Genomic DNA, 6,863 nt, shown 5'->3' on the forward strand with positions numbered 1-6,863 from the left:
GAGGCTGCAATGCTTGGTAAGAAATGTACGCATTATCCTGCCCATGCAATTGAAACCCCTCTGTACAGTATGTTCACAAATAAAATAAAATAAAATTAAAAAAAAATCTATGGCTTTCAGTTTTTTGACTGCATGCTATAGGAATTCCTTTTGGTACTTTATAAGCTTCTTTGAAAACTAAAATAGGTAACAGGTAAAATCCTAGGAATGACAAAGCCCTTGAAATATTTAAAATGGACAAGTAAACCATAAGAGAGATTAGGTAGAAAAGCTCAAGGTAGTTGCTGCAGAAAAGGAAAGGAAAAGATGGATGTTTAGCAAGTAACAGCAGAAAGGATATAGGAAGCAAAGTGATGACAAGGCAAAGAAAACCCCCAGAAACTAAGATAGGCACAACATTCACGGAAATATTAGATTAGGAAACGCCAATTTCTGGAAAGTGAAAGGAAGGAAAAAACAATGTAAAACTGGTATTGTCCTTCACAATCTGACTCATTAGCCTTTTCTCTTTTAGCATTATTTACTATGTTCCTTCCCTTATAGTCACATCAAATAAATTTTCACTGAGTATTGGACACACTTTTTTCATTCAGACATAGGCTTATCTTATTCTCTTAGCCTTTTAAGAACACATCTCTTAGCCGGGCGCCAGTGGCCTCATGCCTGTAATCCTAGGATTACTCAGGAGGCTGAGCTGGGGCAGGAAAGTCCCAGAGACTCTTATCGCCAATTAACTACCAGAAAACTGCAAGTGGTGCTTTGGCTCAAGTGGTAGAGTGCTTGCCCAGACAGTGTTCAAGCCCCACAATTGACAAAAAAAGAAAAAGAAAAAAAGAACATATTCCTCTTCTATAATCTGCCTAGGATTCTACTTATTCTTCAAGGTCCACTTTCTTTGCTCTTTCTCTGCTTTTACCTTTTTTGGATCTCATTCTTAGCTAGAACTCACTCTCACTGTGTACCTTTTATACAGCTCTCCATAAAAATACAAAAAAAATTATTGTCTTCTGTTTATATGTCATCTTCCTAAAATTGCAAGTTGCTTAAGGATATGTATTGCTTTTTAACCTCAGGGGTATAACATAGCACCTGGTTTCTAACAAGTACTTGTAATTTTGTTGTTTTTTTTCCAGACCATTAATATTTTAAGGTGTCCTTAAACTTGGAATCCTACTGCCTAAGCCTCCTGAGTACTGGGACACTAAGCCATAAACCTTTTAAAGATTTAATATATAAAACTTAGTATGACACATGTCACAGAAAGACTTAATGTCTATAACTACTTACATGGGTGAAAAATATGGTTCAATGATTTATGCACAGGCACACAGTTGATTCATTTCCTCCTCTTGATGTACATGTATACATGTGTTAACTTGTAAGGAGCAATGTACAGTACAGAAAAGCAACTTAGTTTGGCTTGATTAGGATAGTACTTTTTTTTTGAGGTTACTACAATATTCTAAGATTAGGTTGTAATTAGGGTTGTAATTCTGAATATACTACAAACTACTGGAATTATTTACTTCATTGGAGTGTGTGTGTGTGTGCGTGTGTATAGGTATTTGAACAAAGAGCTTCCTAGGCAATAGCTTCACCATACCTCCAGTCTTTATTAGAGATTTTAAACAGGTGAACTATATGGTGCTGAACAAAGTTGTTAAAAGTGACTTAGCATTTTAGTATGCTGATTATGAGGAAGCACTATCTGAAAAGGAAAATTAGTAGAGTTTCTAACCCGCATAGAGTGACTAGTGTCTGGTGTTTATGACATTTGGTGTAAGGCACTTAGTTATAGCTATGACTCCCAAATGCCATTAAACAGCAAATTCATGACCTTTTTCAAACCAAATACTCTCTAGAAGCCTACAGAAAGTATGTGCTAGCAACTAATGAAATATCTCTATATAACTTTAGAGTACTAGGGAACAGTGTTGAAAAACTACTTCCTAGTCAGGCACTGGTAGCTCATGCCTGCAATCCTAGCTATTCTGGTTGGAAGCCAGATCAGGCAGGAAAGTCTGCTTATCTCCAATTAACTACCAAAGAGCCAGAAATGGAGCTGTGTCTGAAGTAGTAGAGAGGTAGGTAACCTTGAGGAAAATAGTTCAGGGACAGTGCCCAGGCCCTAAATTCAAGTCCTAGGACTGGCCCATGTATGCTCTCTCTCTCTCTCTCTTTCACACACACACACACAAACACACACAATCCAACAAAAAAACACCCAATTTAATTTTTTTCATTTTCTCCAAATAAAACACAAGCTAAGAATTACTAGTTTCCTTTTGAAGATGAAGAAACAAAGGAAAACACATTTATTAAGGTTACCAGAGGTGACCACAGCTAAGGTTCAAATCCAGGTTATACTCCAGTATACACCATATATAAAGAGTAGGGGAAATTATATTTCCCTCAAGAACAATTTATTGCCTCCTTTGTCTATGCTTTATGAAAGTATATCTGTCAGTACATATTTTGCTTTTTGGTAATACATGTTTTCTTTTTTTTTTTTTTTGTATATGGCAAAAGAGATCTACAGGTCTTTCTCAAATTCTTGAGCTGAGGGAAAATGTTAAGGGAAGCAACTTTATAATTCCAAAGACAGATTATTCTCATTGGGCTCAAGAGAACATAATTTGGATAAAAATTTCATTGAACACAGGCAACTTAAAAACCATAAAACAAAGTTAAGACAAGCAAGCATTTGGTAACATCAATAAATGCTATAAAATTTAAAATAACATAAATAAAAAGCATTATTGAAAAGCAAAGGCACTGTTCATGAAGCGCAGGTTATATATACTGAACATAAACTCAGAGCTACTTTTTTTCAAGTATTCCTTTCTTTCTAAGGGATTTTCTGATAAAAAGAATTGTAGAGGGCTGGGAAGGTGGCTCAGTGGTAGAGTGCTTGCCTTGCATGCCTGAGGCCCTGGGTTCGATTCCTCAGCACCACATAAGCAAAAAGAAAAAAACCAGAAGTGGCGCTGTGGCTCAAGTGGTAGAGTGCTAGCCTTGAGCTGAAGAGCTGAGGGACAGTGCCCAGGCCCAGAGTTCAAGCCCCACGACCGGACCAAAAAAAAAAAAAAAAAGAATTGTAGATTTTTTCCCCTAAATTTCAGAGTCATCATTGGTCAGTGAAGCTGATTTTTCTCTTATTTTCTAGCACACTGCATCAAGATTTATCTAAAATTAGTACTATGTATACCCTGAGAGTATGTTAGAAATAAAAATAAATTTTAAAAAGGTTATATAAGAGTGTCTGCTAAGGCCTTGAATAAAAACCTAAGAACTAGGGAAAAAAAGAGAAGTGAGTTGGAAAAAATCTAGTCAAATTATGCATGCCTTTCCATATTTTTTCATGCATGTTACATAAAACAAAGGGAAAAGACTATCCAGTGATGATTTTGCATGTCTTTAATAATATAGTTAGCCTTAGTAACCTTACATTTACAATGAATACAAATTTTGTATCAAAAATACATTTGAGCCAGGCACTGGTGGCTCACAATTGTAACCCTAGCTACTGAGGAGGCTGAGATCTGAAGAGCATAGTTCCAAGACAGCTGGGCAAAAAAGCTTGTGAGACTCCAATTAACTATCATAAAACTGTAAATGAAGCTAAGATTTTTCCCTACTTCTATTTCTTTGTATTTTAAAATTAAATTCTTTTTTTTTTTTTTGCCAGTCCTGCGGCTTGAACTCAGGGCCTGATGCTGTCCCTGAGCACCTTTTACTCAAGGCTAGTGCTCTACCACTTGGGTCATAGCACCACTGTTGGCTTTCTGTGATTACTTGGAGATGAAAGTCTCACAGGTTTCCTGCCTGGGCTGGCACTGAACTGTGATCCTCAGATCTCAGCCTCTTCGAGTAGCTGGTATTATAAGCATGAGCCACTGGTGACCAGCTAATTAAAATTTCTAAGCCCTTAGTTATGTCAAAGGGATACTGAGGCTTGATCTTGGGGCTTCACACTCTGTTTTCTTTTTTTTTCACACATGGCTAGTACTCTACTACTTGAGCCACATGTCCTGGTTACATGAGTAAACCATCCTTGTCCAATGAAACTACAGTATAGTAGAGAGAGCATTGGACTTAAAAACCCAAGTTCAAATTCAGATTGAGCAGATGGTCTTAAGCCAAGTATTCAGTGACTGAGATTCATTTCCCTTCTTGGATAGGGAAATATATACTATATGACACAGAAATACACACAAAAGCATTTCTTCTCCTTTTACAAGAAGAATCACATTATGTACTCACATTTTTCAGCCAAGGGATTTTTTTTCTTCTTCTCTGAAGTACCCTTACTACTACAGGTTGTTTGCTTTTTTTTTTTTTTAATTTGAAGACACTTCATATAACAGTTACAAAATACAAAACATTTCAAGGCCATGAAGGAAGTTTCAACAAATTTCAAAGGATGAAAAGCACACGGTACATTTTATGAGTAGAATGAACTTTTACACAAAAAACATGGAATGCTTCATGAATCTGCGTATCATTCTTGCACAGGGGCCATGCTAATTTTCTATCATTCTAATTTTAGTATATGTACTACCAGAGTGAGCACAGTTGTTTGTTTTCTTACTGAGCTCTTTATTCCTTTCAACTTGTTTTTGGATTGTGAAAATGATGCTTTACCTTCATACTAGTGATGGCAAAGAACTAGAGTCAGTTAGTTTCATATTTTTTTTTTTAGAGATGTAAAAGTAGTCCATAAGTCAGTGAAAAGGAGCTGAAGGATAGTCTATTCACTTAAGGGCTATGTTTTAAATCATAATTGAATAGAGAGAAACGCATAAATGATTAATCTTATGTAGGATGAGAAGCAGTAGAAGACAGTCATAGTTTGTTCAATGGGGACTTCCCGCTACAGGTTATATTTTCCTTCTGTCATATGGAAATGTTATGAGACAGGTGCTGGTGGGTGCACACCTGTAAACCTCACTGCCCAAGAGGCTGAATGGAGGATCACTGCTTGGGACAGAAAAGTCTGCAAGACTCAATAACAAAAAATGCCAGGCTGGAGGGATGACTCAGGTGGTAGAGTGCCAGCCATGAATAAGAAAGCCAAACAAGAGGTCCAAGGCCCTGAGTTTAAGGCCTATATCTGTACATACACATAAATAAATGTCATATGATTATGTACTTAGTATACACACTGGACAAGAACTCAATTTAAAATATATTGGTACAAAATCCATACAGAAAATATTCTGTGCAAAGACCTCTATGTCAGTAATTGAATAGTGGTTGGCTAAATCAGTTAATGAAAAGGATAAAAAAAAATCATTAAAACTTAAAAATATACAACTGCTTCCTAGTTGTTTATGAAGTCCAATACTTTTGCCTCCTGCCCAGGTACATTGACTGCAATTTTCCTTTTTTGCATATCCACTTTCAAGAATTATTTATGATTTCTTTGCAATTTCTCTGAAGTAAACCAAAAAATTTTACAGAAACTGAAAGGCAATTCAAGTGTTACAGACCATTTCCCAATCTTATATAGTTAAGCTTTTGCTTATCTACAATCAATTCAAATAGTTAAATTATCATTTTTACTGAGTCTAAAATGTTCAACTTAAGTCTTATAGAGGCAGTTCTTTTCAAATTGTTACAATGGACATAGAAATAAAATAGAAATCATTCTCTGATGAGTAAACAGTTCAGCCTGTGAGAAAAGAAAAGGGCGTAACAAGGAAGCAAGCTAGCTGTGTACTGTCAGCAAGTCAATAAGAAATGGCAGTTGAGAAATGGCATTATTGGCTGGAAAAGTGGCTCAGGGTAGAGTGCTTGCCTCACATGTATGAGGCCCTGGATTCAATTCCTCAGCACCACATAAACAGAAAAAGCCAGAAGTGGTTCTGTGGCTCAAGTGTTAGAGCACTAGCCTGAGCTGAAGAGCTGAAGGACAGTGCCCAGGCCCAGAGTTCAAGCCCCACAACTGACTTAAAAAAAGAGAAATGGCATTATTAATTTGGTATATTCAAAGACAAACTTAAGATTGTTTCTATTTTAATTTGAAAGCTGATCTTCCTCTAAAAAGGATAAAGCAGTTTAATTGAAGAAAAATTAATTCTCTCAAGGAAGACCTCTAATTGAAGGCTAGAATTGTCAGCTAAGCCTGGTTCAGAGTCAAGATCTTATCAGATGATGTCTTTAAATTGAATTCAAATCCTCTTAATTTCATAAGCAATTAAAAAATAAGGTCCAGTATCAACCGAGTTCCAATGTGCATAGTTTACTTTCTGCCAGCTGCATCTGGTAGAGCAGTCAGGCATTCGTACATTAGGACAAAAAGCACACATGCCATTTCTTTCTCTCATCTACTCTCACCTACCTTACAGGTAGGCTTCTTTTACTTAGATACCTGGTGCTAAAGAATACATAATTCAGCTTGACTAAAGTAGGTTGTCCAAACCACTTTTCCACAACCACCAAGTGGAAAAGCCTATGTGCATTAGAGAGGAAAGAGCTACTAAAGCAAAGGTTTAAAAATATAAATAGCTGAAAAAAATGAATATTCAACCATTTACTCTTTAATTTATTTGATCAAAGTTAACCACTTAAATCTTCAGAGTATCAACAAATTTAATAATATGTACCTAAGTTGTAGCAAATAGAAGTGTATTTTTTTAAACTTTCCACCAGAACATATATTGAAGGACTTTGAAACAAATTCTTTGTATCTGCCTTCAGAATATAATTTTAAAAATGTAAGCAGCAATTATCTAAACATTCCCAAAGAAGAAATATGTACAACTGCAAAAAAGACAAATTTGGAGGAGGGGGGACCAAGATGGCGACGGGGCAGTAGGGAAACGCCACAGCTCTCTCCAACCAAAAAGAGAGTTCGAGTT

At 36.2% G+C, this 6,863-nt stretch overlaps 1 protein-coding gene across 3 annotated transcripts in view; it reads right to left on the bottom strand.

Moving 5' to 3' along the window:
• Positions 1 to 6,863, bottom strand: part of Scfd1 (sec1 family domain containing 1) — a 106,497-nt gene that overhangs the window by 43,434 nt on the left and 56,200 nt on the right. The window lies entirely within an intron of this gene.

This window comes from Dipodomys ordii, unplaced genomic scaffold, assembly GCF_000151885.1.
Source record: "Dipodomys ordii isolate 6190 unplaced genomic scaffold, Dord_2.0 Scaffold168, whole genome shotgun sequence".
NCBI classification, from domain to species: Eukaryota; Metazoa; Chordata; class Mammalia; order Rodentia; family Heteromyidae; genus Dipodomys; species Dipodomys ordii.